This window comes from Chelon labrosus (assembly GCF_963514085.1).
Source record: "Chelon labrosus genome assembly, chromosome: 14".
Lineage (NCBI taxonomy): Eukaryota > Metazoa > Chordata > Actinopteri > Mugiliformes > Mugilidae > Chelon > Chelon labrosus.
In genome coordinates, this window is record NC_140347.1 from 28,888,178 (window position 1) to 28,914,716 (window position 26,539).

Sequence of the window (26,539 nt, forward strand, 5' to 3'; positions counted from 1 at the left end):
CTGCATTGTTTTGTTTCTTTATCTTAGACCCAGTGTTCCCATCTCACCATAAACCTGTCTGATTTCATTTTAAGCCTAGCTGTAATCATCTCCGTTACATTCACCGTTTCTGAAAACAATATCAATCCCTTACTTTCCATCGAGTCTAGGTCATCATCATGATATCTTGCAAATGTCTCCTCTGTATCCTTCGGTTAATTACCTTCCACTTTGGGCGTGCTATTACAGAACATCTTCTTTTTCTTTGAGCTTTACATCGCTGAAATGCAAATAAACAACTTGCTCTGTTTACCATTTGCCGGTATGTTTTGCCATGTGCCCTTTCTTCAGTCTGGAAGTTATTTGGGGTTTTTTGTCCTCTTGTAGCTGACGGTAATGCTTCCCCGTTGTTGGGTCTATTTGAGTTGGATTACAACCTCATCTGCAGTATTTGAGAAGCTCTTCGGTCCCCATATCAGTACCAACTGTAGCATGACATAAAGGATCAGTGCAATAAATACAACATCAAGTGAAAATATTTACTCTAGAAACTGTAATGGGAATTGGGATAGAAAATCTTTCTCTATGTGATAGAGACCTCTCCTGATTTAGTTAATGTTCTTTATCCTCATTTGGGGTATTAACATGTAAAATATTCTCAGATAGTTGAGTATTAATTGCAATGAAAATCGGTACGCGTAAAAAAACACGCAACCTTTGATCCAACAGAAATTCGGATCAATCTACTGGCAGTTACTGGCGAGGAAGAGGTTACCGCCAACGACTCTGCTCTGTTTCTGTTCAGAATTTGCAAAGTCGGTGCACCAGGAATTCCAAAACTTCACAAACTAAATTTTTGCAGTCAATCAACTCACTCAAATCGTGCAGTTCATATTTTTTGCCAATAGAGGGCAACAAATCGTTATCCCCGAAGACCTATACCCCTCCTTGTTGTCACTGGGATCCTATTGGTAAATAGAAAGAGGCACACTTCCTCAATCCTAGTGATCCAAAACCTGTTTTTGTTCTGATAGCTCGAGAACAGTAAATGAAAGATAAAAGAAAAAGGGGGTTGTTTTCTAATATACTGTTCCATTCATCTCAGTTGTTATAGCTTTTAACCATGTTCTCATGAAGAAGAGGGCGCTGTCCCAAATAAAATGACTTGCAAACAGAAGGCAGGCTAGCAGGGTGGTGATATAAAGTTAATTCAGGGTCTGTCTCTTTATTTTTTTACAGTCAATTGAAGCTATCTCTGCGGCTCCACGCTTGTCATCACTTCTGCTTTCCCACGCTGTCAAAATCAGCGCATTCTCAATTTCAGTGTCTCTACTCTTGTCCAATGATCTGACATCTGTCTGCCAAGATGTCTGCTCTTCATTTCTTGCTGTTCTGTGAATAGTCAACACGGCCACATTTTGTTAAAACCTCTGCTTTGATCCATCCATTGGTAAAATGTGTCCATGGCAAAATAGTTACATAACCTGCTGCCTTTCGTTCCATGCTGAGGTAGTGCCCAGAGATGCCAGTGCTGCCATTGCCAAACAAGTGCACCATCCAGTTTGAGGAATGGTGCCACACTGGTTTAAAGGACACCAATTAATGACTGCATACTGAGCAACACCTTGGCTATGGCAGAGGGCAGGGCTCGCCTCGCCTCCAACGCAAGTTTAATCTGATGTAGGCCCTACGCTGTGTGTGCCTTTGTTCACTGGTATGAAGGTGAGGGAATAGAGGAGGGAGAGTTCTGCGAGGCCATAGCGGCTCAGGAGAAGGATTATGAGGATTTTGGACTGTTGAGGGAACCATAAAGGTAACAGGACATATACTTCCACTGAGATTTTAAACACATTTCAGTGTTTGCCTATATTCAAAGTAATATTGAAGTTTGCTAACGTTTGTGCTAATGTTGCTCTGACTTTGATGATGTCTTGCTTTAATAAAATATTGAGGGACATGATGGTAGTTTTAAAGGTACCAGTTAAACTGTTAGATGCTTTCAAAATGAAACTTGCTTGACCTAATTTATTGAATGTCTCGCCACGTCTCGTGCGTGTAAAACAAAAATTTACTTAGATAACACTTTACACAGACAATTTGCTTTGCAGAAAAAGAGGAAAACCTCATAAGTGGAAATTTTTGATGAGGTCAAAGTTTACAAGTGTTTACTGATGTTTACAGAAATGACTGCTGTGAATAAGAAGTTACTATATTTTAATTTAGTTGTATATGCTTCTTTGTAGTTTTATAATATCTGTGAGTAAAACACTGGTATTCCCAACAGCCTCATATTTTGTCATACATTTTAAACATTATGTAATTCGGTCACAGTCGCTGACAGTTACCCAGAAGCAATGTTCTCAGGACTTACTGTCAATTTTTATCATTTGCACGACAAGCATTTTGTGCACGTGACTTCCCGCGCCGGTGAGTGGAATGTTTTTGCTGAAATGTCTCCACAGACACCCAACTGTAAATGTGGTAAATGCTGTGATTTTCATATGACTTCATAGGCTCAGTCATCATTTTGTCACCACACCTGCTGACAGATCGTGACTTAACTGACATTTCACTGAATGGAAATTTTTGAGACTGCCCCTTTAATTTATTGATTGTTTTCAGTCAGTAACATACATTGAAAGTTTTTTTTATTTATTTAAACCCTGTTGTGATTTTTCAATGCTCACATTAATATATTCGGACTCCCTTTTTAGTCCAATGTAGCCTGAAAAAAAGCTAAAACCTCATATGTAACAGACATACTTCAGAACTCTTACAAAACTTAAAAAAGGTTGCTTTAAAAAAATACTATTTATGGGGTAATCAGCGAAGTAAGTATTTCTGCTCTTGTGTGGACTGTAAAGCAGCAGCTAAAGGCGCAATACAACGTCTCTTCTGTTGAGGAGATGCAGCAATTTGGAAAACTACTATAAAATAAACATACAAAGATAAAACCAAATATTTAAAGTGCGCTTTTGTCATATGTGCTTTATTATTATTCCTGTGGTCACCGTGGAGAACATTGTCTGCTTCTACAACTCCATGAAGCACTGGATTAGCACAGAACGGCGCATGCGCGTTACCTGCTCGAGTAAACCGATGACCTCACGCGCAGCCCGGACCAACCAGTCGGTTGAATCGCCTCCCTGTTGTCTGGACTGTGTAATTCTTCTGCTGCTTTACTTTTCCTACCCGATGAACTCGTGGACACGGTTATCAAGAAAAATGTCCACGCTGACGAGGTAAGCACGCGGTCGTTACGACAAAAAAACTCTCACCGTAAAAAAAAAAAAGAAAAAAGTCTGGAACAATGCCCGCGTGAGTATCTGCACCGGGCCGTTCGGTTGCGGTGTTGGTGGTGACCTCCGTACCGGTGTGGCCACCAGTCAACACAACAGCCACTGATAGCTCGAGTTGAATTTCCCGAGCTTTTTCACAGAGCTGTGGACTCTGTAGTGAGCGCAGCCTGGTCCAGACAGGAGTCGGGTGATATTTGCATCTATTTTGCAAGCTGTTCTTGTTGTGTCGCCTCAGTCTGTGTCTGGGCTGACCTGTCCGCGCTAGCTGAAACGTTACTGTCTAAACTCGGGTGCAGAGGATCATAGGGATCTCCAAGCAACGTGAAAGAGTATGTTATAAGTATTAAAGTCTCCCAAAGTAACTTCTTTTTGGGGTGTTGATTAAGGACAACCAGTGCTGTTAACGTATATGAAAAAAAGATCTGGTTAATATTCAAATGAAAGGCAAAACACAGAGTTTAAATACTAACTGTGGTGGCTAATATTTAATGGTTTCACCTAGTTTCTGTAGGATCACACTCAATTTATGTTGATGCCTATATCAAAATGTAATAATCTAGATGGTATCTTTGCTGAGTGGTTTAAGAAAGTACAGTAATGATGTTCACTTTTTACACATGCATCACAAAAACAAACATTTTTGATTAAGAAGCCCTTAAAGTTGATTGTCACATGCACCAAACGTAAAAATAAACTTGTCTATGTATCCTGGATTGATTACTTGAGTACAGTTTCTGTCTTGTGGCATGAGTCTTTGTAAAAGTCCCACCCTGCGGAGCTTTAAGACGCATGTAACCTCACCTTGTTCTTACTTAATATTCAGTTGTGTCAACTGGAAAGATCCACTTGTCAAAGTCATGAAGTTGCACGTCAGTCGGAGAGCACAACCCATTAGATTATCCCTGTTTAATCACTGTAGTGATTGGTTTCTACCAGGTGCTTATCAAAAAAATGCTTACATTCCGGAGAATTAAAATGCTCTAAATCACTGAGGGGCCTGTTTGTGCTTGTAATGGGCTACCGCCTTGTGAGAAGGCTTACTGCTGTGGTGTGATCTGCAGACGTGTTTTCATTGTAAACACCGGAGAAGCCTTACGTGATGTACCATGCTGTTATTTTGTTCACAGCGTTAATGCTCAGACAGGGAGTCGGCTGCTTACGAATCACGACTGACAGGCCCTGACGATCGAACTATGTGTTCTTCTAGATAGGTGCACGTTGCAGATGATTAGTCTGTGTTGCAACTACATGCTTTTCCCAAGCCTTTCTGCCTGAGCCTGATTTGTGTCCACAGGCTATATTATCACAGATATATCAGTATTACCAGAGATATTTGTAAAGTCGGTACTTGTGTCTAGTTAAAATCAGTTTAATGCTGTTTTTATTAACAATACTTTTCTGTTTTCCATGTTTAGATATGAGCCTAAATGTTCTAATATTTATTATTTATTGTTTTTTGATGGCTAATCGTCTCATCAACCCATTTTTGAGTGTTCGTTCATTCGAATGTTGACGTCAAGTGTTTACTATGTCTTCTGGCATGATTGACGAGCAAACACAACAGTCAGTGCATGTAGTTGCTCTGTGTTGGTTCAGTTTATTAGATGCTGTTAGCCACTATGCCGGTCACCTTTAGGCACACTGAGTGATAACATTATGGCGTTGCTTCCTCCACACAATCAGCCTTGAGCTACAGCAACTGCCGTGTTGTTTTTGTTGGCACTGGTCGCTTATTGATGTTTCATGTCATCCTCCTGTTATCACAGACACAAACACTCTCTGTAAGGCTGACTGAAAAAGAATTTGACCAAAACTGCCCTTGGTGTCTGTTAGTGTTGTGACTCAGTTTCAGTTGGCACAGGTGGAGGAGCATGCGAACACACAGTCAGTTGTATTTGGCATAAACTGTTTTTTCAGTGGTGATGACTCTATCCTCCGCAGGATGAGCATTAATGAAATCTGGTAATGACTTAAGTGAGCCGCTTTAATACTGTAGTTCTTCCAACAAGAACAATAGAGAACTGCTGAATCTGGCATTGAGAGCAGCAGCTAGTATAAAACCTGTATAAAACCTGGCAAAGCATTCAGTTCAGTTTGCACTCCACAGAACAAATCATCAATATACTCCAGTCTCCAGTCCATAAACAGTAGCTATGGATTGAGTCTGTCAGCACACACAAGCACCTGGGAAACCGGGTTAATGAACTGGGTGTCAAGTTTCACAGGACTGGCAATGCAGCAGGGGGGTGGCAGCCTCCCTGGACAGCTCACATTAAGCACTACAGAGTGAAAGCGTAAACGACCTCCCCAACAACGGGAGTCGGGGGGTAGACTAACTAATAATTGTTTCAGTGGTGGATGTCATTTAGGAGTGGCTGTAACACAGCTGAGCCCGTAACACCACCATATGTCGGCATGGTTCCTGGATGCTGTGGTGGCATTGACGTGGAGAGGCAGGTGTGGAACCACAGCCTTGTGATGATTGTTTCCCCAGTAATGAAGGAATACATCTTTATTTAAGATGCCAGTCATCAGCTGGAATTTCTAATGTCGTTTGTAAATCGCGCACTGTGGAGCCTATTTGACTATTTCCCATTTACTCAATATGTGTGAATGTCTATGTTAGACTTAAGAGAAGCATTTACTTGATGTTCACCAACTGGATTAGATACACTAGTGAAAACAAATTAATTCTAATATAATAGTCCTGCACTAAATCGCAGCCTCACAAACTTTATTGCATTCAGCATTTGTTTAAAATAACCCAGGGCGCTCTGGATTCAACTGTGTTTTCATTTTGGCTGTGGTTTGTAGTACTATTGAAATTGTACCAACACATGTGGGCTAGGCTACATAACAGAAACACTTTTTGTGTTTAATTCAATCCAGTTTAACAGAACCACACGCTACACCCTTCAAAATGATCGCACAGTTTCATAGCTACCTTTCTTACACTCAACATTATAACAGTAATGAAGAAGGACTGTTATAATAGAATGCATTTACATTCAACAGTGTACCTAATGAACTGGTAAGTGAGTGTGTGTGCTGATGTATTAACTGGTGCTCTCGGTTATTTATAGGTGAGGAGGAAAGTAGCAGATCCAGTTAGTATACATACCATCGCGTTCCCTGGTCCACCTACTGAGTCATGCTTTGTCGCAGGTTCATTCTCTTCCTGTACTGCTACTGTATAATTACACCGTGAGACAGTAGAAATGTGTCTGCATTCAGTGATTTTGCCATCATTTCTTTAGAGCAGTATATAAAGAAATATATAATTTATCACTACATTTTCCAAGACCTTTCCTATGATTATTTTATCACCACACCTTCTCCACTTTAGGGCTTCATCTAAATACATTTTTTTTATTATTATTTATGCAATTAATTGTTTGGTTTACAGATATGTCAGAAACTATTAAAATTTCTCCTTGCAGTTTTGAAACTGAGATGGAAATGTTTGCCGTTTATAGTAATCATGAAATTATCCTAACAATCAAAATAGTTGCTGATTATTTTTTTGTGGGTTGACTAATTTTACTTGATACAGGGTAATGGCATTCATGAGGCGAGAGATCTCTCTATAAATTGGGTGTTTCTGTTCTCTGCTGATCTCCATCACAATGCTACCCCCTCGATTGTGTCACGTTCAGCAGCAGATGAATTAGAAGAGCCGCTATTTTCAGGTGGATTTGTCTAGTGATTTGAACTGATGAAGGGACATTAAAAGCCATTCCATTGTTCAGGGGGGAGGATTCCTCCTGGTCAGTATCCTTCCTATCCTTTTCCTGCTGGTGTCAGAGCTTCATCTCCTGAGATTGCTCTCTATCTGTGTAGTGGACCTGCAGCACTCTGCTGGCCCGTCATAACAATAGGCCTGTATGACTGTTTGAATGTGCCATTCTTTGTGTGGTGTGCTTCACTTGGGCCAGACAATAGCTTCATTTAGCATCCCTTCTATGTTGAGGCCTGCTCTGTCACCATGGCACCCCTGCCCTGCCACGCCCTGCCCCCAGTCTGGCCTGGCTTTGCACTTGCTCTCGCTATTAGGACAGCTGGGCTTAGATAGTCATTGGTGGCCACGCCCAAGACTCAACCTCACATTTTGAGGATTGTTGCTTTGTGGACATTCTGCCATGGTTGTTATAGGTTGCATCTCATAACAGCCAAGTGCTATAAATCAAACCTCATGTAAGCTCTAACCTCAAGCTTGAAGCACACTTGCTTGGTGTCCTGCGTTACCTTTTTTAAAATATATCTCCTAACATGATAAAAACATATAAACTAAACTGATGACAAGATGAGGGATGTCAGGATCTGGGTGGCTTACCTCCCTACTTAAACAATTTACTGCATTCATTAATACACAGGATAAGTTACCATAATGTTACATTCCTTTGTGCCAAGATCCCAGCCAAAACACAACAGCCAGCTACCAACTAACAAGAAGTAATGGCAGTATGCCGCATGTAATTGGGGTTTGCAAGTGGGCACCTCCCTTCACCAATATTTCATTGAGTTAGGCCCACGACAGTAAGTTCAATAAAATAAACTAGGTTTTCTGGCTCAGACCACAATAGGAGGTCAGGCCATAGCCAGGTGCTAACTATTTGGGGTGGGTTTAAAAAAAGGCAACTGGACTAGACAGTCCACCTAACCACTGGTTTAGGTTCTGGGGAGATGGCAGCACATTTTAAGTAGCCCCTATTATAAATCTAATCCTACTAGCCTCCATGCTCCACAGCTCCCTCCACTTCACCTTCCTTTTCTCTATCCTCTCCCAGTTCACCCATTGTCCTTGCTTAGCCTGCGGCACTGCCTTAGTGCATCTTAGACTTAGACTTCTTTAATGTCCATAAAACCTACATAAAATGGAAAATTGTCTTTGACAGTGGCATAAAGACATACAAGCAACACACACACACATCACAGACAGCACTATGCACTTTTTATTTTTAATTTTTTTTAGACTTACTGCTTACTCTTGTTTATGTATCTCTTCCACTACCATCTTTCTCTTTTCTTCTACTGATACCACTTGCTCCACAGAGGTTTCCCTGGCCTATGATATCCCTGTGCCTTAGGGCTGCCTGTGCTTGCTGTACTGGATCTTTTGGATTCCACTTCCTCCCTGTTTTAACCGTGGGCGCTGCACTCGTAACCACTGGATCCGTCGACTAAGTGAGAGTCATTTCCAGTGTAACCTTAGCACACTTAAACTCCTCTGTTAGAATAGATACTGGGAGCTCCGGTATGCCTTTCCCATACACGGCTGTGGTGCTTAAGCAGCGTGGGACACTGAGCCATTTTCTGATAAATGAATTAATCATCCTTTCTAACCTTTCTACCTTTGAAAGAGGAACATCATACACTGTCAGCAGCCACATTAGCTGGGGCAATAGACCAAATTGGAAGCACCATAACTTTAACTTTCCTGGGAGCCCTGACTGGTCTATGCTTGAAATGCCTTGAATCATTTCCTGCCTCAACCCTTCAAACTGCGCTTTATCACTGAGACTTGCATCATACCATCTCCCCAAACTTTTCAATGGCTACTCTTGCACTGTGGGCACCACCTCATCATTTATAGCAAACCTTTTATCTGCTTCGCTTTCATCCTTGCCCACTGCAGGTAAAGCAGAGATGTATATCTGAAAAGTAGGCTTTGACTAGGCTTTTTATACTACCTGAGATTCTAAAGAAGTCGAAGGCTTCCTTTACCAAACTATGTGGTACTGACCCAAAAGCATTAGTCAGGTCTAGGAATGCAACATGCAGATCTCTCTTCTCTCGCTTTGCTAACTGAATTTGATGCCAAATCATGCTGATGTGCTCTAAGCATCCGGGGATCCCGCCTGTTGCACTGACGTATCAGTCTATTTACTGTCTACTGAATGAAATCCTGGATGACAGCTGTCTTTGTTGTAACTTTCTTTCTAAGAAAGAATGTAAAAACTGTCATCTTGGCCTAAAACACATATAGTGTGTTGCACAAACTTGAATCTAAAAGCCCTAACTTAAAATAAACCGCTGCTAAAAAAAGCTTGAACTCAGCAACTTCCATTTTCAAGCATAACAGAAAATTGCTATTGTCCGATTTCATACATAGAGGTTTGATTTTATCTACCACCTCTTTTTCAGTTAAAACAGTTTGAACATATGCTAAACACTCAGCGTTAGATGAGTTTAGATACCTACTCGATGAGTCCACACTGCTTGCCCTTTTCCAAGACCGTTGACTCTTGACCTCCCTCATTGTTCAGAGGTGAAAGACCATGACACCCAGTTTCCAGCTCAGCCACTGAGCACTGGCAGAAATTTCATTAATGTGCTTTCGGTTGACAGACTTCAGACTTCTTGGTGAGTAACGGATCCTTCATGGGAAGCTATTCACTCTTTACCCAGTTTTATTAGCAATGAAAAAGGCATCACAGCTGCTGGATGATGTGAACTCGATCTATAAAAAAAAAAAAGCACCAGGAAAAACAATCCTAGCAGATGTTCTGTATCATTACCTCTCATGTGCTGTTATATTTTATTCTAATTAAGAAGAATATGAAGTGTAAATGTTTACATGTTACTGTATTAGCCTCCGTCACTGAAACCAGTGTAATTATGAGGTGTGTTGAGGTTTTTCAAAGTCTTTTCATAGAGCAGCTCTCCAGAGAACCAGGCTTTGATCTAAACCTTTATATAAGTAGAACTAGGTGACCTATGAAATTATATTTTGGGCCGATCTGAACTTGTCGCAGTTGCACCCTTGAGATCTCAGTACAAGCTGTTCTACTTGTGATGCAGGGATACTTTCCTTTTTGAGACTGAAGAGATAAAGCATTTGCAGTTGTATTTCCCATAATGTTTAAAATGCTATCAAATGTCAAATGTGATATGAGTTTAGAACTCACTCTCATTTACACATCCAGTTTTTCAAGCTGAAAAGTGAGCAGGAAATTACAAAGGCCTTTGTAATATTAACAGCCTCATTTTGTTGAAAGAGTAAATCTATTCTGTGACAAATGGTTTACCTCAGGAAATATGTGACCACATTACAGACTAACATTTAAACTTTGGGAACGTGTCTTTCCCAGTTGTGGGCCTGTTATTTGGAGTAATTGTCTCAGGCTGTTACAGTGTGTCACATGGTTGGGACTATATTTACACTTGCTTGGTTTTGGTTCTGACTGAAGTCTTTGAATTGCTTAATTTTTTCAGCTTGTATAGTTTTTTAATTGATAGCCTTGCTTTATTTTTTGTCCACAGTTGTATTAACTAACTTACAAAATGACTGTTCTGTTGCCAGACTGAATGAAATGATGCGAACCTCAGATTATCATGACAATGAGAATCAAAATTAATCACTTGTGTGGCTCAGCCGCAAGACATGGAAAGAGTGTAGCTGTGATGGGTTCAAACAAAGGGAGCATGTGGGTCCTGTCCTGTGTGTGTGCGTGTGTGGGGGGAGTCCCATAACCAAGATGTTGGTTTGGGAGGGGGTTTTATAGGCCTGGAGGGATTCATGTTTCAGTCCTTTCTCGCCTCTATCCCCTTTGTCTAGGTCACATTATTAACGTTCATTCCCAAAGCAGTGTTGGAAATTAGAATTCTGTATGAGTTTGCAGTTTTTTTATGGTTTGATGAGCTGTCCAATTTTTTAAATATGTCTTTCTTGCAGGATACGCCTGGTCTGATGCCAGCATTTTGTCCGACAGTAAATTCAGTCTGTTCAGGCTGCTACATGAAGTTCGGGAAATAGCAGCTCAATTAAAAATGAACCATCTCACGCACAACAACACAGCTTTGTTACTTAGATACAACAGCATTTCAGCCATTACATTTTAAAGTTCAGAACATTTCTTTAATGTCATATCTTTATCAAATATTCTACTTTTGTATATGCACAATACTTTTTAATGGAAACAGTGACTGAGGCATAGTCCTGGAATTCGTGAGGGTGTAGACTCCTTCATCTGATTTGATTTAAAGTTAAAGTTTGTTTTGATGTCTGTGTCTGACATAGCTCCCTTGGACCACGTTAGAAATGTTTTATATTTTCAGAATATGACATACATCCTTTTTGATTAATTTCTTCGACTGGAACAGGTCAGATGCCTGCATGTTTCTTCCTCAGGCACAAACCAAAGCATGTGTTGCAGGCTTTGAAACAGCAGACAGATATCAGATTCAGCAGCAGACAGTGCCAGAGCACGGCATGCTTTATCCTGCTTTTAAAATGCTGCCCCACCCTCAAGAAAGCAATGCTCAAGTTCCGACAAGTTGTCGAGCTAAGGCAGAACGATATGTTTAGGCTATGTCATTTATCTTCCTTTCATTCATGATACAAATTTATCAGTTCAGATGTTCACAGTGGCACAGGGCAAGGACTGAGATTTTGCAAAAAAAATATTTTTTTTGGCCCGATCATGGATTAGTTGATGATGTCATAATCACTGGTCAAATGAACAACACTGATTCTCATTGTTATGACGCCTACCAGTGTGTGCGATATAATACATAGCAAGTGAACAATTTGTCTTCATAGTGTTAAGAACAGGAAAAATAGGCAAATAGGTTTGAGTGACTTTGAAAAGGACCAGACTGTGGTGGCTAGACGACTGGGTCAGAGCTCCAAAACTGCAGCTCTTGAGGGCGTTCTTGCGGTTCAGTAGTCAGCACCTATAAGTGGTCCAAGGAAGGAAAAGTGAGACAGGGTCATGGGTGGCCAAGGTTCCTTTATGCATGTTGTGAGCTAAGACTGCCCTGTGTGGTCCAATCCAACAGACAAGTTGCTGAAAGTTAATGCTGGTTCTGATAGAAATGTCTCAAAACACAGTGCATCACAGTTTGTTTTGTTTGGGGCTGCATATTCGCCGAACCAGTCAGGGTGCCCATGCTGACCGTGGCCTCTGTGGAAAGTGCCTACGATGGGCATGTAAGCTTAAAAACTGGAACATGTCGTAATGGAAAAAGGTCCTTGTCATTGCCATGGAGGTGTGCGTGGTATGCAGCAATGTTCACATGGTGTTAGGTATCAAAGTAACATCCACAGAAGTACCAGGCTCCAGGTTTCCCAGAAGAATATTACATTGACATGAGATCACTGATGTTATTCCCTTCATCGGTTGATGGTTTTAATGTTGTGACTGATTGGTCCATATGTGCATGAAAGCCCACTTTAATTTGTAAGTTTCCAATGTTATTTGTATAGTCTTAAACTGAGATGTTATCGGTATATTTACCATGGTAATGTGATTTCCCGTTAATTGAGTTGGCGTCTCAGGAACTGGTAATGTCAGTCATGCACTTTGTTATTGAATTAGTGCAATTTGTGATTGTTTCTTTGTTGTTTTTGTTGCAAAGCACATTGTGACTCTTTGCAAATAACATTCTTCGTCACAGCATGGACATAGACGTATATTTTCTGAAGCACAATCTTGAATGGTATGAGATGTCTTCTCTTTCCCTCCAGGAACAGAAGATGTCCTGGTTTTCTTGTACAAGGTTTTAGGCTACTGCTACAACCAGCAGGTTCCCACAGTATAACATGTCTGTTAGACAACATTACTGCAGAGAAGCCATCAAAACTTTGTTGTACTCAGATGAAACCAGCTCCGTCAACACCTATATGTTCTTCATGTGTGATTGTATTCGAACTTTAACTGGTGATTGTTATCCACATATGTGTTTCTTTCTTTTCACAGTTATTTAACTTTTTAATACTAGTGTTGTGACTTGTATGTGATCCATTTGAACAACTGGTTTGTTTTTCAGTTGTCTAATGAAAAAAAAAGAATGGGTTTTGGCAAAATTACAGCATCTTTAGCATATTCTGACAACATAATTACTCAACAAAAAGTGCCAGTTTCTCCACATTCAAGTGTTTAAGACTTGGATTTTCATTGTGCAGCTGATAGTTGAGACGCTGCTGGCCAGAGGCTGCCAGGTCATTCTTTTGAAACAGCAGGTGTCCTTGTTAAAGTTCCCAAACATCATTTTTTTTTTTCAGCTCTTTCTGTTTTGACTTTAAAAAATCTTAAAAAATTATTTAAATTTTTCTTCCATCTCTGGGATCAAACTCCTCAGCAGATTTTCCTAGCTTTAATACACAATATCTGGTCCCAGATTATTTGTTTTTTTTTCCTGATGAGATTATGACACACTTTGAGATAAGCTGCTTGCAACTTGCTGTGTACTTTGTGCCGACGTGGTTCCACCTTAGGCTCTGTGCCAGTGAGTCGGTTAGGCGTAAGGCTGGCCATAAGTTGGTTTCACATTCGTGTCAGCGGTCAAAGATGAGGCCAGGACCTCAGACCTTTTTACGTGGGTTTAGTCTGGTTAACTAATTCTCAGAGCAACCGTGTGTGACATTAGTTATTAGGCACAATGTGCTTTGAAGCTGTCTTCACCCTCAGAGCGGTCTGGACACTGATGGGATTATGTTGGATTAACATTACTCACTTTGATTTGTTTGTTTGTTTGTTTATAGGCTACCTCTACTGTAATACTGAATGCATTATGCGTCCTCCTCTTTCTTGTCTCTTAGCTTGAAACCTTAACCACTGATTTCCCAGCCCAGTGAGCTGACCTACATCTGGAGGGATCAACAAGTTAAGCCATAGCCTTTAAACCCTCAACTGCTGTCAATCCGTTACAAGCACGTTCAGTGCAGCTGCAGATAGTCACATCATAATATTTTTGCAGCAGTATCTTCTATTTCCTCCAGGAAGATATTTTATTTTAGTTGTATTGAATTCTCCATGTGTGAATAAAGTTTTAGAGATATATACTGTATATTTACAATTTAGAAAGTACCCTACTTCTAGGTTACTAAAATGCAAGAACAGCACTAAAAAGTAATTATTTGCAAGACCAGTAGATAGATATATGAGTGTACTTTGATTATCTTCAGAACATGTCAACATTGTCTTTTTGTAGCTCTTTCATTTCGTTTTGCTCATCTGACTTGAAGCTCTGGACACTGCCACAGGAAACAGACGCTCAGTTTCTCTTGCTGTGACACTTTTTTTTTTTTACAAACCTTTTTTATAAGAGGCGTCGTTGCTTGGACTTCCTTTTCATGTTTGCATGGTTCTCCCTGGTTCAGGGAGTAATTACAAGCTTCCCAGAGGGTGGGTAAAGATCAGTGGGACCCCTTCCAATCCTGGCATTTAATTTGTGAATGTCAGGGTCTCCTGCAAGGGAAGGGCTGCAGCATGGTTGGAATTTATGGATACAGCCCCACCCAGAATGAAACATGTGCATACGGTGTGGTGCTGTAGCCGTCCACCACATTATACGAGCCATAATATAATGTTCCCCCTTCACACATTCCTTTGCTGTAGTTTGAGAGACTGTTTTTGTATTTAGGGGCTGTCAGTCACGATTCAGCTCAGAATATCATTAGTGTGCAGCTCTGAACTCTGTGTCCTCACACTGACATGCTTCTCTTCACTGTTGACAGATGCCTTTTCCATGATTTTTATCAGCTCCTGTGTGTCTGGCTTTTGACTGGCCACATATTTAATGCCGTAAGCTGAACAATTAGCATTAGCGAGGCTTTTTATTCACTAAATAACCAGAGAAACTCGGTCAACAAGCTTGTCGTTGATTTGGATTCTATGTTTTGATAGGCTTACCTTCCTTGTGTATATATTGCTCTGATTTGTTTGCATCTCTGGTCTGCTTACTAGGTCAACACATTTCAGCAAACCAAGAAAGTCAATACCAAAGCAACAGCACACAATATTATAACCTTTTGAAACACATAAAGGTATGGTATGGTGGAGTTTGCGCTGCCCTTGCTTGTTTAATAATTAACAGGAATGTTCAGAAATGAGAGAAAGGGTTCAAGCACCATTTTTTACACTTCACTTTCTGTCACAGTATGGTTTTGCTGTTTCTTATCTGCAATTGAGAATATGCAACAGTTTGAAGCTCGTGCTGGAATGAAGATGTGTCATGTATTACGTCACTCAAGCTTGACTGCTCCTGCTGTTAGATGATCCTGAGCAGTCTGCTGTTGAGTGAGTCTCTATTTGTGAGGAGGATTTAATAGCCCATCCTCTTCTCGTGACATTATCCTATATGGGTGCTGATAGATAGCAGACAGAAGTAGAGCGGTTAGAAAAACTAAGATTGTTGTTTTATGAAGCTGTTTGAATCTGACAGGCTTATCACATAATGGTAAACACATTTGAAACAGACTGAAGAACTTTACTTTTTACTTTAAATCTTCTAATGCAATATTTACATGAATGCAAAAATGCCACCATCCTCAGTGTCAACACAACACCAGTCCTCCTGACTATCACTGACACAGACAATCCATCACACCAGAACAGAAGCCCTCCATGGGAACAGGACCTGTCTGTTATTCCAGCTGCATGACATTCTTTTCAGAGGCAGCTACCCAGGACTGTACAGCTTCCACTGTTATCCATTCATGACTGCACCGGCGCGGCTCGCCACTGATGTCTGGTACACCAGCCCTGTAGAGATAAACTGTGTCACACAGGCCCAGTTTTGTGGATCAACAGTGCAAACTCAAACATGGAGATGTAGAGACCGCACTGAAAGTTTCAGAGTCTCAGAAGATGAGGTATTATATCCGCTTGCCGTAACATGTGACTTTGAAGTAGTTTAGAAATCTTCAGGTAACTTTGGCATTTCCAAATGGGGGCAAAAGGCAGCCGTTGGAAGACTTTAAACTTTAAGTAACCCCGAAATCATGGAAAGTGACATTATTAACCTCTGCAAACAGCTTGTGTAATGTGTTTGTAGATGTGATAAAGCCAGGCGACATTTCTAGTCTTATCTCCTGCTTTCTCACAGCTGTTAAGGAAAAGCTTTTAATTTTTCTTTTAGGATTGTTTTATGACTTCCTTTTGGCAGGACAGTGTCTGGTCTCAGAATCATCTTGGTGACAATGCATAGTCTCAGTTACACTTTCACTCACACGGCATGTGATACTCTTATTGAGCCGCATTTTCTGAATGGACAAAACAGTATCGCATCACAAAATATACACCAGAAGCACATTGACGTCTTGTTGCCATGACACCCAGCGGTAATGCTTGACTCACTTATGAAGAACAGTAAGTGAATGACTGACAGATGACACTGCTTTGTCGACACCTGCAGAGGAACCTGTAGGGCATGAATCACGTGGGTGATTTTGGTTCTGCTATGAGGACATGTCTGGTTTTTCTCACCTTCTCTATAAACAGGTGGACAAAGTAGTGATTAGTATGAATGATGTGGCGTCTAACATTATCTCAGAGGTGAATCAGCACCCCTTCTAACATAGTCTTAACTATATTGTAGTAGTTTGTGTACGTTTGTGAAACGTATTAGTTTGGATTGTTTGTGTCTAGTCCCACAAAATTGAACTGATGGCATGAATGCCATTTAGCTGTAAATGCAGTATTTATCTGTTCCAGTTAATAAAGTTTTAACTATCTTATATATAAAAGTTAATCAGAAACCTCACCATGAATAAATAACATTCGTTCTTCAGCGCTGGGAAACTTTTTGTCGGGGGGGGGGGTTATTTCATGACTCCATGATTTTTGGAAAACACATGGAATTGAGGCGCTGTTCTTGCTGAAATACATCATTATTACATTACTGATTCTCTTTTTGAAATTTTACTATGAAGGCAGATTACAGTCACATTGTACTAATTTGACAGCGTCGAGGAAAAAAAGTCAAATTTTTGGCACAATTTCATTGCTTTGGTGTGTTGCAGTGTTGCAATGCAGGGATGTTTATGGATGTTGGATTTTATGAGTCCATAATTAGCTGTGAAGCAGGAGTGATGCTTGTGCTGTAAATCATGTGGGAGTGTCATAGATTGTTTATATTAAAATCCTTTGGATGTTTCACTTGCTGTGTCACAACTACCAGACTCAGGAGCACTGCAAGGTAGAGGATTAGCTCTTCGTTTTCTCTGATATGATTTCTTTTGTAGCCTTGGCACACTTTCACTGCCCCCAATCTCTTTCTCTTTTACACACACCCACGTTTACAACACATATACACCATAGCTTTTTCTTCCTGCAGCTCTCCAAACAAGCCATCTCCAAACAAAGCCTAAACAAGTTATCCAAAGCCAGTGTAGGGGGAGGGAGGGAGCTGGGCGGTGGCCACGGCTAGTCTGCATCCTATTAGGACTGGGAGTGTTGAAAAGGGGTGTGGCCTGGAGCCAGTAACATCTGTGCTTGTCCCCTCTGCCCCCACGGCATTCTGCAGAGAAAGGCTCAGAGAAGGAGGCTAGGGAGGGTGAGGAGGACACGCTGAGCAGAAGTACTGGCTGGCCAGCTGGCTTTTTGCAAGATCTTAAACTGTGGCTTGTTCTGTATGGCAAGTTTATCCCTTGTTTGTCCCCAAGCCAGTAGAGAAAATTTTAGGATTTTCCTCTCGGCTGCTTTTGACAGCCTCTGGGAAGGTGCTTATTAGCCGCTCCAACCTCAAGTAGATGACTTTGAACCTGCGTGGATTACATACCTTGCACAGGAAATGCTCCACTGCGTGCTGTGTAGAATCATATTTTTTTCTGTCGACAATGCACAAAGCTGGATGCTGCAGTGAGTTGAGGATATAAAGGGAATGCTCAGAGAACAACAGAGACGAGCTCACTCCCGGACAGGGTAAGATGAGCTCAATGAATCTGCCTATTCTACGCTATAATCAAATGAATGCAAGGAAAAGGAGTGCAATAGTCCAAGCCGCCTATCTGCTGGCTAGAATGTTTGTGTGTGGACTGCATGTGACCGGTAGATAGTTAGAGGCTATCAGTGTGTGAGTGTGCATGTGGGGAGTTGGGGCTTCGCTTTATCACTCCCCCAGCACACTGACTGGATTCCTCTCTCCGATACGTAGGTGATTGTGTCATGTCTGTCTAATTAAGAGGTGTTGGTGCAGACAGCGGTGTTGCCGTAGTAACCGGGGGGAAGGGGAGGATGACAAGGTGATCCGACTGGGCCCCAGGGCTGATTCCGTGGTGGGAGAGTTGTCGTCTGTATGCAGGGAATGCCCCTTAATGACAAGTCTGCTCTAGAAATACGCTGAGGTGGTGGTACAAATATGTGGTCTCACTCACACAGTGAGGCTACAGGCTGCTACCTCCCACCAGCTTCTATCTCTGGTCTGGTGAACGCAGCCCATTATCAGTGTCAATTGAGTGTGTGTGTGAGAGCGAGAGAGAGAGGATGGCATACTTTTTCCACGATGGGGGTGGAGTGCAAATAATCAGGTCAATGAAATGGAAAGTCACCTTGAGCAGAGAATGGTTTGCTCATTCCCCTCACTCATTTCCTGCTGCAGCACATCCTTCTCAGGTTCCACTCTCGCTTCCTCCACTCTCGAGACTATGCGTGTTCTGCATCGCATGTAAATACTACACACACTGATGTGATTCTAAAGGATTTCATGGTGCCTCTGAGTGAGTGATGTGCCGGCTGGATTTTACCCTGTAATCCTTAATGGTTTTGTTATTTGTTTTTGTCCACTGAATTAGAGAGACAATCCTATTTTATTCCTTACAAACATCCAGAACAGATTAAAAAGGAGGGTAATGTGTACTGGAAGAGGCTTACATTAAATCACCCTCCCAGCCACCCACCCAGCGTGCACCAGTCACCCACCGCTCTGGTTACTATAGCAACTGAGGAAGAGGTAGGGATTTTTAAAGGACAGACTGCAGCTCAGGGTATCCTAGAAAAGATTGCAACGCAGTCCACGCCCCATTATTGACAGTCTGTGGGGTTTCATATTATATCACTTGGAAATACATTTGTTAATGCTGTTGTTGGACTTTGCCCAGCTGTGGTGCACATAATAATGTTGAATGTTCCCTCTGCAGTATATGGGAAAATCACAATGACAGTTATTGTTGCTTTACAATGTTTCCAGTTATTCAGAGTCCAGGGTTTATATCAGAACTCACCCAATTCCTTCCTGTTCTCTCTTAATACTCAGTGTCTCTTCTGATTCTTCCAGTTTTCACTGTTAATTTACCGTGGTCGTGATATGTAATAGTCACATTTTAAATAACGACAGCAGCATCAACAGATGACTCTAATTCAATTATGGTTCTCAGCCATTTCTCCTGTATCCGACGGCATACTGATTCTCTAGTTCAGATCTTCCCAACCTTGTTTTTGGCAATTGAATACCCATGGCCAGGACTAACATTTTCTCATCATGTGCTCACTGAATATGTTTTGGTAGATAAGTTTCAAGACAATGCACTTACAAAAGATAGTGGATATGAATCACAATTGCATTAATGTTGCTAAGAAAACAATCATTTTACTGATTGTTAGGTGCTATTTTAAAATCACACTGCTCATTTTCTCCTGTTTTATGGAACATAGCTAACAACTAGAACCCAGGCAACTAACTCTGGTGAGGTTATTGTCACATGTTCAAGTTGCCCCGAGTCTAACCTCCAGTCAAAGGGCTGACCTGTGGAAGAATGCTAACATGTTAAGGGTGAGGGGTTTGGAGAGGCTATCTGCAGAACGAGTTTGACAACCTCCTTGCCTGTGGAGAGAGCAGCCTTCTAACCTGCTTTTTAATCTCTGTCCTCCCTAAATTTTAGCTGCACACTCCCCATTTCATAGTGTACAGGAGGAGGAGGAGGAGAGTTTTTTTTTGCTTTGTGCTGTTATTCTCTCATTTAAAAATGAAAGGGATATGAAACTGAATTGTTTAAAGGTATGAAGCAGTTCAGCGTTTATATAAGGAACATTCATCCTTCTCTTAGACAAAATGTGTTATTCTAATGTCTGATCTGATAACGCTGACAATTATTATAATGAACTCATCATCATAAAAGCATCCAGGGTATATCTCAGTCGATCAGAGGTGCAGTTTCTGCTTCTGTCTTCTGTTTATGTCTCTCTATTATGCAGCTTATTGAATTCATCGTCAGACCTAACACATGGTGAGCCATTTTAAAGGCTTCCTTAAATGAAAATATTATGTTTCACCACTGATCAGATCTTTCCAACGCAACAAAACAGCTTCACTGATGGCCTATCAGCACTGGGTTTTCACAGTTATGTAATGCTTTGGTCTGCTAGACAAAACATGTGAACAATTCGGACTCTCACAGAATCTGTTGATCAAACATTCAGTTACAGCATGAACAACGAGCTGATTAAGTTATCATACTTACATCATAGTCATAGTTTTTTCTCTTCCTGATTGTTAATCATTTTACGAGTTGGAGGTTGTTCTGTCTCCAGATGAAATGTGTGAAGATCATGAGTCTTTGTAATGAGGAAAGATGTGGAAAGTAATTACATTACATTTATGTAACATGTCTAATAGAATGAGCTGTTTTTAGCCACTATGGATACTGCACTATTTTAGTGTAGAGAATTATAGTTGGCTTTATGTACCCTAGAATGTTATTACAGTTGTCATACCAAATTAATCTAATTGAGAAAAAAAAGTAAAAAATCTACAGCACTTTAGATAGAAAACTGTTAAACATTTTTAACTCAGTGAAGCATTTTATTTTTTAAAGTTATAGTAATATTTATCCTAATAATCTGGAGATTTCAACCAGGACCAAAAGTTTAGGAATAGCAAACAGTCGTAGCTTAAAAACAATTAATAGTTTGTCTTTTAAAAATGATGATGGCTATTTTCAAAACCACGGGGACTGAATCAAGTATCGTGTTTTGACCAAACAACAAGAATCCAGCCCAAAAACATTCATATTAAATTTATATAAAGACAAACATCCTTGCATTTGAGAAGGTGGAACCATAATGGCTGCTGGTTACCTTAATAAATTGCTTCTAAAAATAACTGTTGACTTCAAACACATGTTCATTTTGCATTAGAGCCTTTGTTGTTCCAAACTAACCAGTAATCACAAACTGGAAAAACCACCACACCAAAAGAATCACATTCCGTTCTCACGTAGACTTTGTATTACAGTCATGGCTCGGACTAACATCGTTACAATCAAATGCTTCAAAGTCCTCCACAAACTGAACATCCATAACCCAAAGCCCTGTAGTTAAGTGTAAAATGTATCAGCTGGTGGAAGAAATACTTCCTTTGTCTGTATCTGTGCTGTTATCCCTTTCTCTTCACCCTTACTGGGTCTCTTTATGTTAATCCTGTAATCTGAGAGCCACTCCAGCAGTGCTCTCTCAGCCATATGACATAAATGCTCCAGAGGCTATGCCTTTGTCATATCTTGACAAACAGTCATGTAATTTAAATGCACATGAGCATGTACACACATCACGGCCAAACAGCTCTGCTACTGTAACACTGCTGCTTTCATACTAAGGACAGCCCTGACAGCTCTCTGTTGACTGGCTGCCCATAAGAAGTGATTGATTTTAATCTCCTCTCTACCTGCCAGTCAGCACGGCCCAGTTCTTTTCTGACGAGTGTCCAAGACTGCTTGTGTTTACTCATTGTATACTCAGGGTGTCATTAAGTAATTGGCAGAATCATAGCTGTATACTATCCTACTGGGCAAGATCATTTGGCATCACTGTGCCGTTTATACCACAGTGAAACCAGAGATGAAAATATAAAATAACATTTTATAGTCAGACAAAAGCTTATCAATACATATGCTACAGTTGCATTGTGATTTTTTTCTTGGATTGTTGTTGGACATTTTGTGGTTGTGACCAAATGCTGCTCTTACATTGAAACAGTTTTAGGTTTCAGAGGTTAAACAAACACTCATTGTTAAAATGCAGGATTGCTGATTGATTTTCACTTGGCCAGCGCCAGGCTCAGGCTGTGTGTTTTGATGAAAGGATCTCCACTAGACTGATTCTGTGCGAGACCTGAGCCTTTTATTTGCTTCTGTCCACACTGATCCAAAATAAATTACTTAGAGCAGGGCACAACAGTCCTGGGGGCCTCCAAAAGGTCTCTGGCTTTGAAACTGAGTACAGCGTGCTACAGATCCAAACCGTGAACTGTGTCTCCTGTATCAGTTTAACATATAAGAGCATGTTTATGCTTTTCAAATATAATTTTTGTCAGTGTGAGAGACACCATAATGGAGTACTTTGAAACAGTTGTATCAGCAATGTCGAGTTGCTTTGCACTGTGGTGAGATGATCATCAAATTGTAAATCTGATCTATCCCAAATCCTAAACCAGAAAAGAAGATTAAACTTCTGTGCAGCAAATACCTTTTTGGTCCGCCCATAACGCAGCCACAGTTATAGTCTGTTTACCCAGACATGCTGCTAACAGCTATAATATTTTTTCCCCCAAACATCTATTGCTATTGATGTAACAGATGGGTAAGGATTAGGGATGCACCGAATATTCGGCCACCGAAAAATTTTGTCTGAAAATGGCCGAAAGACTTTTATCACCGAAACAACACGGCCAAAACAGGATGTTGTGATGACGCAAGCAAAAACCGTAGCCAGCACGGGCATGTCTGTCGTGTGGACGTATTTCATTATATAAAGTATTGTATAAATATTATATAAATACCCACTGATGGCGATTTGCATTTAATATATCAACTGAACTCCAAACATCCAAGCAAGGAAGTTTCCCAGTGTGCCAAGGCAAAAGGAGTGCCCAATACATCGATCGCGATGACCGGTAGATGCGAAGGCAGTGTGGGTAGATCGCGTGCCATTGGGAAAAAAAATGTTTTAAATGTTAGTCTGATCATTTATCTGCTGCACCTCCAAAACAAACAGAAGGACAAACGTTCATCTTTTTGTTTTGTTTTTTCACCTTTTATTGCAATGTGCCCATTCAGCGGCACACATCCACAGCCATGAGCAACTTCAATTAAGACTACCGTCTTTCTTAAAGGGACAGCGCGATTTTTCTAAAGTTGCAGTGTACCAATTTTTCTTAATAAAAATAAAAACAAATATGCTTAGTCTAAATGCACAGTGGATCAATGCTGATTTCCATCTGTAAAAGCTTCTGCTCCATTATTATTTAACATGAGTGGGGTCAAGTTAAACATTTTATTTTGAATCTTATTTTATTTTATATTGTGCATTGTTAGAATGTGCTAAATAAATATTTTCATAATTTTGTAATTGATTTATTCTTTGAAACACTAATATTAATTATGCAATTGCAATGCATTGATTTTAGTGAGGTTAGTACACAGTCATAGCCATGAATGCAATGTTACTAATAATTGTGTTTCGGCTTTCGGCTCGGGTCGCTTCATTTTCGGTTTCGGCCAAGAATTTTCATTTCGGTGCATCCCTAGTAAGGATAATAATATAAGTGGCACTATATTTTGTAGGAAAAAAATCTTTTTTTGTTTGTTTTTTTGCACCTTATACACAGAAGAGCAACACTGAGGGAGCGAAAAAAAATGTCCCAGGAGCAGCGAATAATTCAGTGCTTGGCTCAGGGGCATTGCACAAAGGTACATTATCGCTAATTATAGTGTACAAGCAGAAGAGAGGAAACAAATGAAGCAATCCTGCTTCCCAATATGTGCTGTCATTACTGTCTTAATACCTTCTTCAAAACTTCTTTCATTGCCTTTTTCTGTGCTACTTCTTGTCTTTTCCTTGTTAATGCGAATCCTTGATTTAAGATAATCTTAGTCACTTTAGATATCAAAAATTAAAAGTACGTCTCAAAGCCAGAAAGTACTGAGAGATGCCAGCTGGTGCAGAAGAAGGTATTTTACACATCTGTTTTCAATACATGTCTGTCCACTGTGTTCTCGTTCCAAGGTTGAATTCCTGCTCCAAGACAAGCACATGTCAGGTTATTAGCATCAGCTTGAAGATGACCTCTTAGTATGAATGAATTAAACACAACACTACCTATTTATGATAGCATTTATTTTATCACTACACAATTATCTTTAGATGTTATGCATTTGTGTGGATTTTGTATAGAGAGTAGATTTTGTCTTTAATGAATAGTTTGTTTTCTCAAATATCTTTCTGTTTAGGGTTACTATGGCTCAGAGGAGAGTTGTTAGAATGGCTTTTGCACCAGTGACCCAAGTAGCACAAGGGAAATCCAGCCCATGTTATTGTAGATAACAGAAAAGGAGAATCAGCAGAAGAAAATGGACAGAACTAAGTCAGAGGAAAGGAAAATGAAGAGAGGTGTTGGCAAAACTGGAGTGAGGCAGCTGGATGAAAACTGTCATCTTTGAATTCTTGCTCTCTGTGCTTCATTCTTTTTCGCACATGTGTAGCAACTCTCCGTTAAGCTTAAGACACCCTTCTCGACTTCTGCCTTTTCTCCAGCAGACCTGACAGTCATACATATTTTAATGGAGAGGTCTTGCGCAAGCACAATGCACGGGATCTCACTCACTTCACAAGTAGTGGGATTCTTTTTACAGTCTGGACTTCTGCCAGGTCACCCGCCAAACCACATGGTCAAGAAAACAACAAGGCTATCCACAAACCAAAATCGTGTTCAGACAAAGAGAGAAGTGTTTGCTTGAATATGGGTGGGCGCGTCTAATTATTGGATGTGTATGAATGAAGGAGTACAAAAGAATCTGCTTTATACTGTAAACAGCAGCTTACTAAGGCCTGATGTTTCTCTGGTACAGTCCAAGAGTTGGTTTATGTCAAGATAAATAGCATTCTTTGTGATTACATGGAAAGTGCAGCTGTTACAAAGCATTATTACCAACGTTAACATTTCAAACCTGCCTACGAGAAGGATAATTCTTGGAAATAACTATTAATCCTGTTAAGCTTTGCTGCTTAGACGGATATGGATCAGTTCAACTGGATAGGTTATACTTACATCAACTGTTCATTCAAGACAGTCCATGTTCCCTCTCAGTAAGAGCAGGTGACAGTGGAAGGTGTTGTTGTATGGGTGTTGTTCGGGGTCACAAGGCTCACCTGGCTATGAGAGGAATGTCCTCCTGTTTCAACAAGCCTCTGTTGTGTTTGAAACCTTGACCGTCTGACAGACAACCTCTAGGGGCTAATGTGAGAGCACTCAGGTCTCACAGGTTAACAATTACAGCACAGACACAAAGACTTAACACTGACATGGTCTGCATACTCAAACCTTCCCAGAAACCTCCTCACATGGCCAAGTTGTGGCACATCCAAGAGATCCTGTATCTGGCTTGGGACCAGCATTGTCCCGCTCTGGCTCGCAAGTTTATACAAAGTTTACAGCCTGCTTTAGCTAATGGAAAAGATGGGCAGTTTTGTGGACTAATATGGTCAGAGAGGGCTTTGAATTGATTCTTCCCGTCATGCTAGAATAGATGGTGAGAATGAAGCCAAGCAGCTGCTACAGAGGCCTCCAGTAGTCAATCTGGAAAACTCAAGGATGTGTCAAAATAAATACACCATTCAGTGTGTTAGTAAGAGTGAGCTGCTGTGTACTTTGTCCTACATATGGCCATTTGACTTCAGGCACCTTTTTTCTGCAGTAGATTACATGGTTTTCAGGCACAGCGCATTGTATATTAGTACATTTGGTGTCTTTATTTACAAAAAAGAGTGGTTATGTCTTGTGATAAATTAGGCTTTTGTTAGTTTTGTTTGACAGTTTGCCCAATTAATACCACTTTGTTGGCCACCAAGAGACGGAAGTGCTATTATGGATATACACTATATTGCCAAAAGTATTCATTCACCCATCCAAATAACTGAATTCAGATGTTCCAATCACTTCCATGTCCACAGGTGTATAAAATCAAGCACCTAGGCATGCAGACTGCTTCTACCAACATTTGTGACAGAATGGGTCGCTCTCAGGAGCTCAGTGAAATCCAGTGTGGTACTGTGATAGGATGCCACCTATGCAAAAAGTGGTGGCCCCTTCCTGTTCCAACATGTCTGCTTACCAGTGCACAAAGCAAGCTCCATAAAGACATGGATGAGCGAGTTTGGTGTGGAAGAACTTGACTGGCCTGCACAGAGTCCTGACCTTAACCTGATAGGACACCTTTGGGATGAATTAGAGAAAAGACTGTGAGCCAGGCCTTCTTGTCCAGCATCAGTGTCTGACCTCACAAATGCACTTCTGGAAGAATGGTCAAAATTTTCCATAAACACACTCCTAAACCTTGTGGAAAGCCTTTCCAGAAGAGTTGAAGCTGTTATAGCTGCAAAGGGTGGGCTGACGTCATATTAAAACCCTATGGATTAAGAATGGGATGAGCGAATACTTTTGGCAATATAGTGTATGTCTAGTTTTTATTATTAAATGACCTTTGCAGCCATTCAGCAATTCAACTCAGTTTACCTTGAGACAAAACTTTTTTTGCTTGATTATAT

The 26,539-nt window shown here is 40.6% G+C and overlaps 1 protein-coding gene across 1 annotated transcript in view; it reads left to right on the top strand.

Annotated features, from left to right (window-relative positions):
• The first annotated feature begins 2,925 nt into the window (after positions 1-2,925).
• LOC311499695 (disheveled-associated activator of morphogenesis 1-like) overlaps positions 2,926-26,539 on the top strand; it is a 46,510-nt gene continuing 22,896 nt past the window's right edge. Inside the window, 1 exon segment of the mRNA XM_084560787.1 lies at positions 2,926-3,221. The gene's annotated coding sequence lies outside the window, so the exon portion shown is untranslated.